The 15,084-nt window shown below is 42.6% G+C and overlaps 1 long non-coding RNA gene across 1 annotated transcript; it reads right to left on the reverse strand.

Annotated features, from left to right (window-relative positions):
• Nucleotides 1-3,459: 3,459 nt before the first annotated feature.
• On the reverse strand, nucleotides 3,460-5,775 carry LOC137064203 (uncharacterized). Its single transcript, XR_010901524.1, has 3 exons — nucleotides 5,754-5,775; nucleotides 4,703-4,824; nucleotides 3,460-3,991 (listed from the first exon to the last, which is right to left on the reverse strand). It is a non-coding gene; the product is annotated as an uncharacterized lncRNA (long non-coding RNA).
• Nucleotides 5,776-15,084: the final 9,309 nt, after the last annotated feature.

Below are 15,084 nucleotides of genomic sequence, written 5' to 3' on the forward strand. Positions count from 1 at the left end.
CCAGCGTTACACTGAAGACGCCACAGGTATTCCCCTCGGCGTCACGCGATGGACGAACTGGGAACCCAATTGCTTTCAGTGGGAAACCTTTGGCGTCAACATTAGACGGCAATTCTATCGGTATGAAATCGCGCTGAAGAAGTCTCATTCAGAACACAACGCGATGTTTGGCATCAGATCACGTGTGCCACATGTTGGTGAGTAGTCATACATATTATGTCCTAATATTTGATATAAAGTATTTTCTGCTTGTCGTTATCGATCATGTTCAGTCCCTGCATTGTATCTGTCATCATCTCCACTGAGGCTTTGCATTTCTTTGCTTTCTAAATAAACACACCTTGCTAATAGGGTGAACACTGTCACGTGACGTGCTATAGACCTTTAAACAGTTGTTAATATTTAATAATAATTACTAGTGTAGTTCCAACGTGGCATTTGTAGTAGAAGCACAATAAAAATAAAAACAACAACACTTGCCATGCGTTTACCACAGTATTGGTAGTTTTAATGTGATATTTGTTGTAAATAAACAGTAACCACAACAATTGGTAGTTTTAATGTGATATTTGTTGTAAATAAACAGTAGCCACAACAATTACCATGCTTTAAATGCATTTCAATGTAAAAACCAAATATTGTTATTTAAATAGTATAGTATATCCAGAGCTGTATTTGTATATGAAGAGTTCAGATGCAAAAGCCTCACAAAGCCACTTCGGTCACATGACATCAGATATTCGATTATTTTTTCTTATTATTAACGTCCCGTTTGCTACATTTTCAAACAAATTCATATGATATAGCTTGCTATTATATACTTTTAATAATGGGAATGCACACATATCTGTGAACTTATTACATAAATGTATTTAACATTTAATTATGCATCGTTTTTTACAGAAATAAATCCTACAGTTTTGTATAAACTGACAACATCATCATCATGTCCTGTCCTGGGCACATTGGGCAACATGTGTCCTCCAACATATTCGATCTGTGGCCACGTTTTCACATCTTCTCATGGAACGCCGGCATTGAGGTCTTCGTGAAACATCGGTCTCACATCTTCCTTGGTTTTCCCTGTCTCGTGCGTCCTCCTGGTGGTGTCCACTTCATAAGTGTTTTTGGGTGTTGTTGTTTTGGCATGCATGGGACATGTCCAGTGAAATGCACCCTTTGCTCTTTCACAGTGTCTCAAAGTCTTCACGTGGAGTCTGTGGAGTCTTATATGCAGAACCAATATTCATAAACTGTTCTTGATGCCTATGCCTTTATCATCAGGAGTTTTAGTGAAGGACATATCTATTGTCATCCACTAGTTCTAGTCATGCATTGACTTCATGATGCTATAGTCCAATGTATATTTCTGCATTTGTTGTTTGTTTGAACAAATGAAGATAGTGAGAGTTAATACCTTTTGAAATCAATAATTATTCATTAAAACTTTTATTACAATGGTCACTAAAGTACATGTCTATAACTACCTCTATCATTATTTCACTACCTATCATTATATCACTACCTTATTAATGTAACCGTAACATGAATGTACTTTATAGAAGTATTTTCTTACTGAAAATGGTTAACATTTACAATAATCATCGACTATTTTAATTGGCATTTAATTTAGTTACAATAAAAGTGAACAATAATCGCAAATATATAGTATTAAAGTTTAGAATGTAAAATGTTCTTTTTTTGCCTCTCTCTCTCTCTCTCTCTCTCTCTCTCTCTCTCTCTCTCTCTCTCTCTCTCTCTCTCTCTCTCTCTCTCTCTCTCTCTCTCTCTCTATATATATATATATATATATATATATATATATATATATATATATATATATATATATATATATATATATATATATATATATATATATATATATATATATGGGCACTAAATTTGTATTTAAACTGTTTGACATTAAATATTGGAATATGCTTACAAAATTGTGTGCATTCATTGTGCTTTTGTTATATTTGTTTTAATTCCAAGAGTTCAGATTATAAAGGATGGCTTAAAGAAGTTTATGCTTGTAGACCATTGCATAGAAAAAGGATTCTCTTTCAAATATATTTATTATGCATCAGTTTAACCACACAAAGAAGACTTTCGTTTTAAAATGTGAGTTTTGTTATTTAATTAGAATAAATAAATATTTAGCAGCCTAAATATTAAATATTTAAGGAATCTACCCCTTCAGTTGAACCGGATGAGATGTGATATAATTTACCATAAATGGACACGTAAGTGTGACGCCTCTGTTCAGCTGGGTTGTCATTGGTTGTGACTTTATCGCAGAACGCGCTGTGATTGGACTATCTGTTTTAACCCATATAAAACGGCGTTTCATGTTAAAAAGTATGTTTTGGTGTTATTACGTCAGTAATACGTTAAGCTAACTATAAAGTGTCGCTATGTTGTGAGAAATGACTCCTTTACTGAGAACCCAACCCTAACCCTAAGCATTTCTGCACACTTCTATGAACTACAGCACCATGTTTCCCATTGCATTGATACAATGACAGATATATGGGTAATGTAGTTTAAAAGGTTTCATAATGAAACAATAAATGTTAAGTAAATTACATATTTAATGGACAACTGGATATTAAAATATGTTCATTGTGCAAACCTTTATGACATATATGAGGGCCAAGCTGAAATTGTATATTTTACTGTGAGAACTTTTAAAAAACCTTTATGGCAGCTTTCCATATATGTCTGAAAGCAGTGGCCAATATTATTTAGTAAACATTGCATATGCAGTTGTCCTGCCAATTTTCTCTGTGATACGCTAACCAGACTTTGAGTGAAAGCCATTTGAAATATGCTTTTTTTTTTTGCTCTTCCAGGGGCCACTTCTGGGTCCCTGGAGGTGTAAGGGCAGTACAACATACACAGATATATTCTCCTCATCACGTACAACAAACTTTGAGTCACATTTAAATATCAGAGTATTTTGTCTTTTCTGTTCTAACGTCATGCTTGTATTAGGTTTTGATATTGTAAGACCATCTGATGAAATACAGAAATATTTGAAAGAAATGTTGTAAAATAATAATTATTAAGTTTTATTTTCTTTTATGGATAAACACTAATAAATATAATGGATGAACCTGCAACAACTTGCCATTATCCACTTTCCAGAGTAAACAAAAACTATTTATATTATTTACACTTCATTATTACTATTAAATATAGGACCATGCACCATTAAGTAAAATAACAAGAGACATTGTCACAATTTCATCTACACCCTCTTCACGTACCTGGCATCGAAAATGTGCATGCTTTAATGTTTATTGCAGTAGTAGATGTACCAGAATGATCAACATGGATCATCTTCAGTTAAGCTTGAAGTGTTTGTAATCCTTCCCTTTATTTCACTGAAAACTGACATACTTGTCACAGCATGCAAGTATATACAACTTTTTGGAGCATTGTACCAAATATAATATAACCAGATAAAAAATGTTTACTTCTCAAGTAAAATATTCTTGGTAATTAATTAGATAACCTAAATAAACTTGTTGAATGTGTATTTACTGTACCAAACACCATACACAATACTCACCATACTTTATCACTCAACACTTTATTGGAGGATACAGTATACAGTTGATAAAGTAGAATAAAGTCAAATAAGATTCAAGATAAATAAAAATGGGTTTTAAAAAACACATTAACATCATATTAATCCATTCACAGCTGCTGAAGCCACACAAATGAGTGCCACATAATCCCATCCAGTCAACTATGATACAGAAAACAGATTTGATATAGTGTTGGAAAATAATGATTCATTATTACAACTAGACTGGTTTCTGTCTCTTCCCTCTATCATGTTCATGTTCTTCTTCTTCTAAACAGTTTGCCCACTTGTACCCTACAGTATAATCAATGTACAGATGATGTGATCACTGATGTTGTGTAGCCTTTTCTCAACCAGAGGAAGAAGTCGTATAATCCGGCGTTCTCCAGTCCTGGTCTAAAAGTAAAACAACAAACACAATTCAGATTAAGTTTAATGTACAGTCAGGTTAACCTATGTTAAACTCTCCACCTCAAAATGGGCAGAAATGCCAATTCCTGATTTAAATTTACAAAGCAGCAGTCAGTACATAAAATAATATACACATTGAAGCATTAGGTATAATATTGCATCCCATAATATTAGCCAAGTACTGAACAAAAACTAATTTACCCATATCAACAGCAACCTTTTAAACAGTAGATCTTTTAGAAAGAACTAACCAGATATTTCACATAATTCAAAGAACATTTACTATTTGATTCCTAATATGTCCCAACTCATTATCTTCTAAAGCTACCCAGAACCATCCATGGTCTACAAAACAATGGAGAAATACATGGAGTTTATAACAACTAAATGCTTTTTCCCACACTTGTCTGCTTTTATCTAAGACAAACAGACGGTGCAGTTTTTAAGAACTGAAGGCCAAAAGTGTAATAATAATTGTATCAAAAAGGGAAAACAAATATTTACCATTTTAAATAAATCCAAGATACAGAACCTCATTTGCTTATTTTAGGAGTTATTAAAAGATTTAGACATGAATAATGGTACGTATTTTATCAGAGTAGAAAGAATGATCACTGTTGAAATGAATAGTCCTTTGAGAGATCAGCATCAAATGTTGTACTACATATTACAGCATTGCTTCAATACAAGACATACCAATGGACTTGCGCACTTTTCTGTCTTCTTCGGGCACAAGATGTCCATCTTCCTTCCTCACCCTAAACAAAGGACTTATTTTCTTAGCTTGCTTCGATATAAGGTCTGGTCTTTCTTCTCTTCTGTAAAACAAGAAAGTCTCATTTACTCTGTGCAAATACTATTGTTTTTAAAACATATAAATTAAGACAGTTACAATAAAGTTAATTTACCATAAGGTGAGCATTTGATGAGTATATATACTAAAAACTGTATATACTTTAGTATATATACTGATACTGATAATATTCAACTTTACCTGTGAAGGGCTGATTACGACAAGATTCGCTGAGAATCACTAGAAGCTCTTGTGAGGGTTGACTCTTAAAAGAGCTGTTGAGTTTGATATTGTAGAGATCTTTTAAACAAAAATAAATAAATAAAAGTAATCTGCAAGTAATCCTGCAAGACAGAAAGAAAGAGGAAATTGTATTACATTGCATGCAAGTTGTGAGTTCATTCATAACTGTTTCTTGCAGTAAAAAAACAATGCATAATTAAATGTTAAATACATTTATGTAATAAGTTCACAGATATGTGTGCATTCCCATTATTAAAAGTATGTAATAGCATGCTAGATCATAAGAATTTGTTTGAAAATGTAGATAACTCACTTGATTTTGTGATCACATAAATTATTTACATGCAAACGGGACGTTATAAACAGTGCAACTGATCTGATTAAGAAAAAATAATTGAATATCTGATGTCATGTGACCGAAGTGGCTTTTTGAGGCTTTTGCATCTGAACTCTTCATATACAAATACAGCTCTGGAAATAATTAAGAGACCACTTAACATTTAGAAATCCATGTTAAGTGGTCTCTTAATTTTTTTTAGAGCTATATGTACGAGAATCATACGAATTTGACAACTTGTTAAATCTTGTGAATTATTAAGACTTTGGGAATATGTTCTAACTGATTGAGCTATATATAGGATTTGTAAGAATAAGTAACAACAAATGCTTAATAAAATGTTTGATAAAGGGTTCAAACCAACACATACATACCATTACAAATATTTGCTGTTGCAGCTTTCGGTTTTCTCTGTTACTTCGCCACAAACAAGAATGGGTTGACTGAGTCCGAGAGGCCCTTTTGGTCTTTTCAAAAAAGGTAAAAAATAAAAAAAATAAGAAAGAAAGAGAGAAAAAAGTCATAATATATAATATATAGCATTATAAAGTATACTATTTAAATAACAATATTTGGTTTTTACATTAAAATGCATTTAAAGCATGGTAATTGTTGTGGCTACTGTTTATTTACAACAAATATCACATTAAAACTACCAATTGTTGTGGTTACTGTTTATTTACAACAAATATCACATTAAAACTACCAATACTGTGGTAAACGCATGGCAAGTGTTGTTTTTTTATTTTTTATTGTGCTTCTACTACAAATGCCACGTTGGAACTACACTAGTAATTATTATTAAATATTAACAACTGTTTAAAGGTCTATAGCACGTCACGTGACAGTGTTCACCCTATTAGCAAGGTGTGTTTATTTAGAAAGCAAAGAAATGCAAAGCCTCAGTGGAGATGATGACAGATACAATGCAGGGACTGAACATGATCGATAACGACAAGCAGAAAATACTTTATATCAAATATTAGGACATAATATGTATGACTACTCACCAACATGTGGCACACGTGATCTGATGCCAAACATCGCGTTGTGTTCTGAATGAGACTTCTTCAGCGCGATTTCATACCGATAGAATTGCCGTCTAATGTTGACGCCAAAGGTTTCCCACTGAAAGCAATTGGGTTCCCAGTTCGTCCATCGCGTGACGCCGAGGGGAATACCTGTGGCGTCTTCAGTGTAACGCTGGGGCGCGGCGCGGATAGAGCCGGTGATTGCTTTTAGGTCTTTTCTTCACACAATTCAATCGTTTGGCCTCGGAATAGTTGGACTTTTTCAATAAAGTGTGCCTGTTATTGTCTGTTACAGTCTGTGTTTTTATATCATATAATACGCAAATGGGTAGGTTTAGGGCGGGGTGGGGTTTTGACTGCTGTTTCAAACGTGTATCATAGCGTAAATAAATGTAAATACAATTGTGCTGGCTGATTAAATTGAGAATCACACTCCAACATGCCATAATGGAAAAATTATAACCCAATAAATGCCATCATGACGATAACATTCACATGCCCAACACGTCTGTTTATGACGTCCTAGGTTTCTCATTGAAATCAGTGGATTACCCAGTACGTCGAAAAATGGCGATTTAGGGGTACCCTGTGCGTCAACAGCTGACGTTAGGGTTCCTTGACCGTTCGGCAACATTTGACGAGTAGGGGTGAGACTGTGTTGGACAAACAAGTAAAGAACATGTGACAAATGCAATAAACACAACAGAAACTGATATGTAACAGGTACTGTTTGATAGTTCCCTTTCGGGGAACTCGAGCTGCGTCGAAACGCTGTGAGAACGCCTCTGTTCAAATGCGTCGTGAAGCGCCTGTAGAACCATTCCATCGGAAAAAAGATCGATCGTCGGCGTGATGACGTCATCGACCGGAAGCTATAAAACGTCCGTGAAAACAAACAGGAACTAGCTTCTGAGCCTTCAGCAAGCGATCTGTGTGAACCTGTCTGTCTATTTGGTGTTTTTGTCTGTCTATTATACTAGAAAGCAGAGATTTTCCACCCTTTTTGTTAAATATTCAATATATTAACAGAAAAAAGAGAAAATAAGATAGATAGAATGGCGAGTGAAAGCAGCAATTTCAGAAAGTGTGTTCCTCCCTGCCCACGCTACATCACGGGCGGGGACACACATCTTCTCTGTGTTGCATGCTTGGGAGCGCAGCATGCCCAGGCAGCCCTCGAGGGGGCTGCTTGCGAGCACTGTGAGCGTATGCCACTGAGAACGCTGCGCTCCCGCCGGGCACTCTTCGAGGAGGGTGCCTCGGCTCGTGTTCCCCGCGGCTCTGGTCCCGCTGCCGCCGAGGCGGAGCGGAGGCTGCAGTCGTGGGGATCACAATTGGATGTTGCAGAGGGGTTAGAGACGGGCGCTGCCTTATCTCTGCCCTCACCTGCTCCATCCAGCGGTTCTTCTCGGGGCATGGAAGCACGCATGGCGGTTTCTTCCCCCCCGAGAGAGCCGCCGGTACTTCATCTGTCCAGCTCTGAGGAGGTGGACGTTGAAAGTATCGATACTGAAGATTCGCCACTTCAGTCCCCTGCTAGTGAGGAGCTAGTTGAGGTTTTGACGCGAGCAGTGGCCAGGTTAAACATCGACTGGCCCACTGAAAGATCTGAGGCAGGAAGAAAACGTCATAGTAAGCTAGACGAACGCTTCCTGCCGTCTCGCGCCTCAGAACCTCAGCGACGGGGCCTGCCGTTCTTCCACGATTTGCACACCGAGGTGGCAAGATCGTGGAAGAGACCGGCTTCATATCGTGTCTTCAGCCCGCAGACTTCGGTCTACAGCAACATTTGCGGGCTGAGACAGTATGGTTATGGGGCGATGCCAAAGGTTGAAGAGACGCTTGCGAGCCATCTCTCGCCTTCCTCGGCATCGTCCCTGAAGGCCCCGACTTTACCCACCAGACCTCTAAAAACAACGTCGGCGATGGTGGGTAAAGCGTACTCGGCGGCGGGTCAAGCGGCTGCATGCCTGCACACGATGGCTATCGTGCAGGCATACCAGGCTGACCTGCTGAGGGATTTGGACGGTAGTGATGCTGTGGGGGGTGATATTATCGCTGAATTAAGATCGTCAGCCGATCTAGCTCTCCGGGCCACCAAGGAGACGGCCAGATGTGTTGGCCGCTCCATGGCAGCATTGGTGGCTACGGAGAGGCATCTATGGTTAAACCCCACAGACATCAAGGAGAGGGAGAAAGCCTTTCTGCTCGATGCGCCGCTTTCTCCTGGAGGCCTCTTCGGTGACGCAGTTCACACTGTCACCGAGAGGTTCCAGGAGTCGAAAAAGCAAGCTGCGGCGCTCAAGCAGTTCCTCCCTCTCCGGGTCCAGGTCCCTGGGGCTGCTGCTGATACCACCAAGCAGCCCAAGCCGAGTACGAGCTCCTCCTACAGGGCTCAGCAGAAACAGAGCGTCGCTGCCCGAGCTCCCCCTCAGCGTGGGGACGAGGGGCGGCGCTCTCAGACGAGGCCTTCGAGGGGCAGGGCTGATCTGCGGACAGTCCTGATCGCCAAGAAGGCCTCGTCGAAGCGTTCCTGACGCCAGAAGCGTCAGGACGCTGAGGGTGGTTCCCCCCGTAGGGAAACGGTGCTTACCCCTGCCTACGGTACCCGTTTCCCTACGGCACCCTCGGGGGGCCGCGCTGCCAACCCTGCCGCAATGCCGGGGCGCAGTCGGTCTCCGCGGGCCACCCGAGGGTGGTCCGCACCCCCTTCGGGGGGTCCCCGAGCAGTCAAGTCAGTTGTTCCCTGCCGGTCCGCCGCTTCAGGGCACTGTGCTTGTTGCTCAAAATACACCAGAGGCCAGCCTCGAGAGGCTGGTTCCCTTAGTAGATTTTCTAGACGAGTGGAAACGTCTACCAAATATATCTCGTTGGGTCCTGCAGATAATAGAAAGGGGGTACGCCATTCAATTCGGAAGTCGGCCACCTCCTTTCTCCGGTGTCCTGCCTACAGAGGTGGGCCCGGAGCAGGCTCTGGTAATGGCACAGGAAGTAGAGACACTCCTGCAAAAAGGGGCTATAGAGAGGGTTCCCCCTCCCAGCAGGGAGTCTGGCTTTTACAGCCGTTACTTCATCGTGCCGAAGAAGGATGGGGGCTTACGCCCGATATTAGATCTGCGGCTATTGAATCGCTCGGTGGCCAAGCTCAAATTCAAGATGCTTACACTCAGACAGATTGTAGCGCAGGTCAAATCGGAGGATTGGTTTGTCACCATAGACCTCAAAGATGCGTATTTTCATGTCTCCATCTTTCCACATCACAGGAAGTTCCTGAGGTTTGCCTTCGGGGGAGAGGCATACCAATATCGTGTACTTCCCTTCGGTCTAGCACTGTCACCCCGCACGTTCACCAAGTGTGTGGATGCAGCTCTGGCGCCGCTGCGTCTACAGGGCATCCGCATATTGAACTATATCGACGATTGGCTGATTCTAGCGAATACAGAGCAGATGGCGGTTCAGCATCGAGATGCTGTTCTCGCCCATATGTCGAAGCTGGGGTTGAGGCTGAACGCCAAGAAGAGTGTGCTTTCTCCGGCTCAGAGAACCACTTTTCTGGGTGTGAACTGGGACTCGGTAATTATGCGGGCGCAATTATCGCCAACACGCATAGCATCGATCCTGGCAGCCGCCAAAGAACAGAAGCTAGGCCAAGCCGTCACTGTGAAACAGTTCCAGAAACTGTTAGGTCTCATGGCAGCAGCGTCCAACGTGATACCTTTTGGCCTACTGTACATGAGGCCACTGCAGTGGTGGCTCAAGACAAAAGGGTTCTCCCCGAGGGGAAATCCGCTCCGCACGATCAAAGTCACGCGGCGATGCCTACGTGCTCTGGTCATGTGGAAAAACCCGGGGTTTTTATCTCAGGGTCCCGTGTTGGGGGCTCTTGTTCGTCGCGTAACGCTAACGACAGACGCCTCTCTCACGGGCTGGGGGGCGACCATGAGTGGTCGCTCGTCCCAGGGTCTATGGCAGGAGCATCAGCGGCACTGGCACATAAATCGGCTAGAGATGCTCGCAGTGTTTCTGGCATTGAAACAGTTCCTGCCCGACCTCAGGGGCCACCATGTACTAGTCAGAACAGACAACACGTCCGTGGTGGCCTACATAAACCACCAGGGGGGTCTGAAGTCTCGTCCGTTGGACAAATTGGCACATCGGATCCTCCTGTGGGCCCAAGGGAAATTGCTGTCAGTCAGGGCAGTATATATCCCGGGGGCCCTGAATCAGGAAGCAGACAGCCTGTCGAGACAGGGGCCGAGGCCCGGGGAATGGAGACTCCATCCAGAGGTGGTGGAGCTCCTTTGGAAGGTTTATGGGAAGGCAGAGATAGACCTGTTCGCTTCGGCGGAGAATTCTCACTGCCCGCAGTGGTTTTCTCTGACCCATCCGGCCCCGCTGGGGCTGGATGCCATGGTACAGGAGTGGCCGAGGCTAGGGCTGGGCGATATGACGAAATATATCGTTTGGACGATAGAAAATGTCTATCGTTTTATATAAGGCTCTATCGCTTACGCCACGATAAGGCGATTATGGCAGAATTTTACGTCAAGATGCACCTCACGCCACGGCATGCCCATGCAATACATAAACGCGCTCCCTCTGTCTCTCTCTCGCTCTCTCACTCTCTCACTCACACACACACACGCGCTGCCGCCTCCCTTCCACTCACGTCACTTTTTTAAAATCCCCCACAGCGCGAAACACGAGTCCCGCAAACGCGCCGCAGAGGAGCTTGTTTGTAATCAGAGGACAAATGGCTCCTTAGTTTCGAAATGGTTTGGGTACAAGGTGATCGCGTTGAAAATAAAGGCGTTTGTCCAGCGTTAGAAGCTCATTTGAAACATTGCCGCGGCTCATTTAAGAAAATGACAGCTCCGAAGAGACGCCGCTTTAGTTTGAGGTAACGTTACTGCTAACAATAATAAAGAAAGACGATCAACACCTTATGTGTTACCACTGAAATGAAGATGTAATATATTTCCAAATGTAAGCCCATCTTAAGCGAAATGCACGCTTCATACTGTCGTCTGCTCTGGCTCTAACCTCGAGTGTTTACTTTTTGCAAACCTTGTGAGCGCGCAAACCCAAACGCTGTGACCTCGCGCCAAATGTTTTTATTGGTTTATTAAGTACAAACAGGCAAGTTATGAAAAATTGAGTGCGAGGGATATGTTCAATCACACAAAAAGATTTTGGAATGAGACGGCCAACTGTAGTAGCGTTTAGTCCACTGTCTATAATAGCCTAATTTAGAGATCACTTTTTTATTTATTTTAACCGACAACTTTGATCGGTTAACGTTGATACGGTCAGCCATCGGTCAAACGTTCATCGGTAAACATCCCTAGGCAGGTGTTAACTTTACTAACAGTCTTGCTTTAAAAAAAGGTTCTAAATAAAATAAAAATGTAGTCCATGCTACCTTTATTTGTTTTGTATATCATTTCAAACTGCATTTCCACATTGCAATTTTGTATAGACTATTCATAAACTGAATTAATAGAAAGGTTGCTATATCGTTATGTATATCGGTATCGGGATATCAAATGAGCTATATCGGGATATGAAATTTTGGCCATATCGCCCAGCCCTAGCCGAGGCTGCCTCTGTACGCCTTCCCCCCGATTGTCCTGCTTCCAGGAGTTCTGGAGAGGGTACGCCGGGACGGGGCCCAGGTACTTCTAGTGGCTCCGAACTGGCCGACCCGAGTGTGGTTTGCGGACCTGATATCTCTCCTGGAAGGCTCTCCGATGGAGATTCCGACCAGGAGGGATCTACTCTCTCAGGCGGGCGGGAGATTCCTGCACCCACGCCCAGAGATGTGGAAACTGTGGGCCTGGCCTCTGAGGGGGCCAGGCTCATAGAGGAGGGTCTCTCGGCCGAGGTCGTAGAGACCATCCTACACTCCAGAGCTCCGTCCACAAGGAAGCTGTACGCTTTGAAATGGAGACTTTTCTCAGCATGGTGCAGAGAACGCCAGTGGGATCCAGTTAACTGCCCGGTTGGTACAGTGCTGGAGTTCCTGCAGGAGAGGTTCTCTGCAGGGTTGACCCCCTCCACACTTAAGGTGTACGTGGCGGCCTTGGGTGCTGTCCACGTCCCTTGCAGTGGAGTGTCTTTGGGAAGACACCCTCTAATTACACGCTTCCTTCGTGGCACATTAAGGTTGAGGCCAGTTATGCACTCGAGGGTCCCGGCATGGGACTTGGCCATTGTTTTGAGGGGCTTGTCCGGACCTCCGTTCGAACCTCTGGAGGAGGTTTCGGATAAGTTCCTCACTCTAAAAACCATCTTCCTTTTGGCCATTTCATCTCTTAAAAGGATAGGAGATATTCAGTCTCTGTCGGTAGAGCCCTCATGTCTAGAGTTTGCGCCAGGGATGGTGAAAGCATTTCTGCATCCCAGGCCGGGTTATGTCCCCAAGGTTCCTACGAGCCCACGGGGCCCCATCACTCTACAAGCCTTCTGTCCTCCTCCATTTATGACGTCAGACCAGGAAAGATTAAATCTGCTGTGTCCTGTGAGGGCACTGGATACTTATGTCCACAGAGCTGCCCTGTGGAGAAAAACTGAACAATTGTTTGTTTGCTTTGGACCCCCTAAGAAGGGGGCCCCAGTATCCAAGCAGAGGATGAGCAAGTGGGTGGTCGAGGCCATCTCACTTGCTTATGAAGCTACCGGGCAGCCGTCTCCACTGGCTGTCCGGGCGCACTCAACCAGGGGTATGGCTGCTTCTAAAGCACTTTTGTCGGGGGCTTCCCTCCATGATATCTGTAACGCGGCCGGTTGGTCGTCTCCTTCTACCTTTGTCAGGTTCTACGAACTAGACCTGGCATCTACTGTAGGGGCACAGGTACTCTCGTAACCGTGTGCGCTTCGGCTTCACACATACGAGACACTTGGTCCTATGGCGATGTGGGTATAAGCGTTCTCACAGCGTTTCGACGCAGCTCGAGTTCCCCGAAAGGGAACGTCTCGGTTACGTATGTAACCCTAGTTCCCTGAGGGAACGAGACGCTGCGTCGCTTTGCCATACTCCCGGCGTGTCCGTGATCACTTACTTCAGGCTTTATCAGAAGTTAGTTCCTGTTTGTTTTCACGGACGTTTTATAGCTTCCGGTCGATGACGTCATCACGCCGACGATCGATCTTTTTTCCGATGGAATGGTTCTACAGGCGCTTCACGACGCATTTGAACAGAGGCGTTCTCACAGCGTTTCGACGCAGCGTCTCGTTCCCTCAGGGAACTAGGGTTACATACGTAACCGAGACGTTATATATCTTGGGATATTCATGGCATTCCAAGTTAATTAAAAGAAAACCATAGTAATTCCATTGCACATATACTGCCAACTTTCTACCAAGAAGAATGGGACAGGAATACTGTGGCAGTTTACAAAAGTTTGGGTTGGTAAGATTTTTTTTTTTTTTTAAGTATGCACCAAGGTAAATTTGGTTAGAGTTGAAAATGGAGACAAGAAGTCAGCCACTTTTTTGCTTCCTGTAGTGAAGCTTGCACTGTGTTTGCAAACTTTATCAGTTGATTTGATTCCATATTTGTCAGATACATAGACGTTTCAGACATTTGAATCATAAAGCAACAGAAACTATTTTAATTCAGTAATTTGTTATACTTTATAGAGTCTATATGTACAAGAATAAACTTAAGCTATACTATTTAAACATCAACAAAATGGCATATATATTTGGTAGAACCTGATATCGCCAAGTACAACATGGTCCTGGATCAACCTCTTTGTTGATCCTGGAGCTAAGTTCCAATTAACCAATTAGATATGAGGGAAAAGTTTACAGTTTATGTCAAGTTTAGGCTTGCAACCCAGGTTAGGTGTGTCAACATCAGTGTTATTCACCTATAATTTCCCTCTGATTCTAGGGATAACTTATGGGTAGGGTTAGGAATAAATTTTCAGACCAGAATGTTGTTCCAGGATCAACAAAACTTTGAAGGCATACATCACAGTCACATGGTCTCAGTGCTATCTCAGGTCTGAAAAAGGCTTGTTCATCTTGATACAGCGATCCGCAGAACGATCAGCGGCTGACTTGAAGCGGTGCATGCCGGATAGAAATTTTGTCCAACTTGAGGCAGCTCAGAAGCCATGTGACGTATGTCAACAAAGTACCACGATAGCAATTCGAGAGCAGACGACTAATACACTTGGTGCAGCTTCTCAAGAGCGGCTGCACGAGCTCTGATGACGACATAGCCATTCCATGATTGGCTGATTCACTGCATGAAAGCGATCACATGTGGCTCATGTTTATTCAAAAACCTTCAATTCCGCTAATGCTCACAAATCAGTTTTTTTTTATAATGGTAAAACCTCTTTTCATGTAGTCGCAATGTTATAATGTGTCATGTTTATGTAAATAAAACTGATAAACAGACTCCACTTCATTGATAGTGTATGCTTTTGTTGAATTTTATTATTATACAAACAGATGCTGCATTAAGGAGTACATAAAGTATTGAAAGAAAATGTCTTATGAAGCATCTGTTTGTTTGACAAACATTAGCCTGACAAGCCAGACCCACATCAAGATATTTGGTCTGGAAACTCACCATTGACAGCTCAATCCGAGGGGCGGGATAAACGGTTGTCTTTCAAACTCCCTCTGCACACAATAGGATGGCTCTACAACCAACCAG

The sequence above is a fragment of the Pseudorasbora parva genome, chromosome 24 (genome assembly GCF_024679245.1).
Source record: "Pseudorasbora parva isolate DD20220531a chromosome 24, ASM2467924v1, whole genome shotgun sequence".
Taxonomy (NCBI): domain Eukaryota; kingdom Metazoa; phylum Chordata; class Actinopteri; order Cypriniformes; family Gobionidae; genus Pseudorasbora; species Pseudorasbora parva.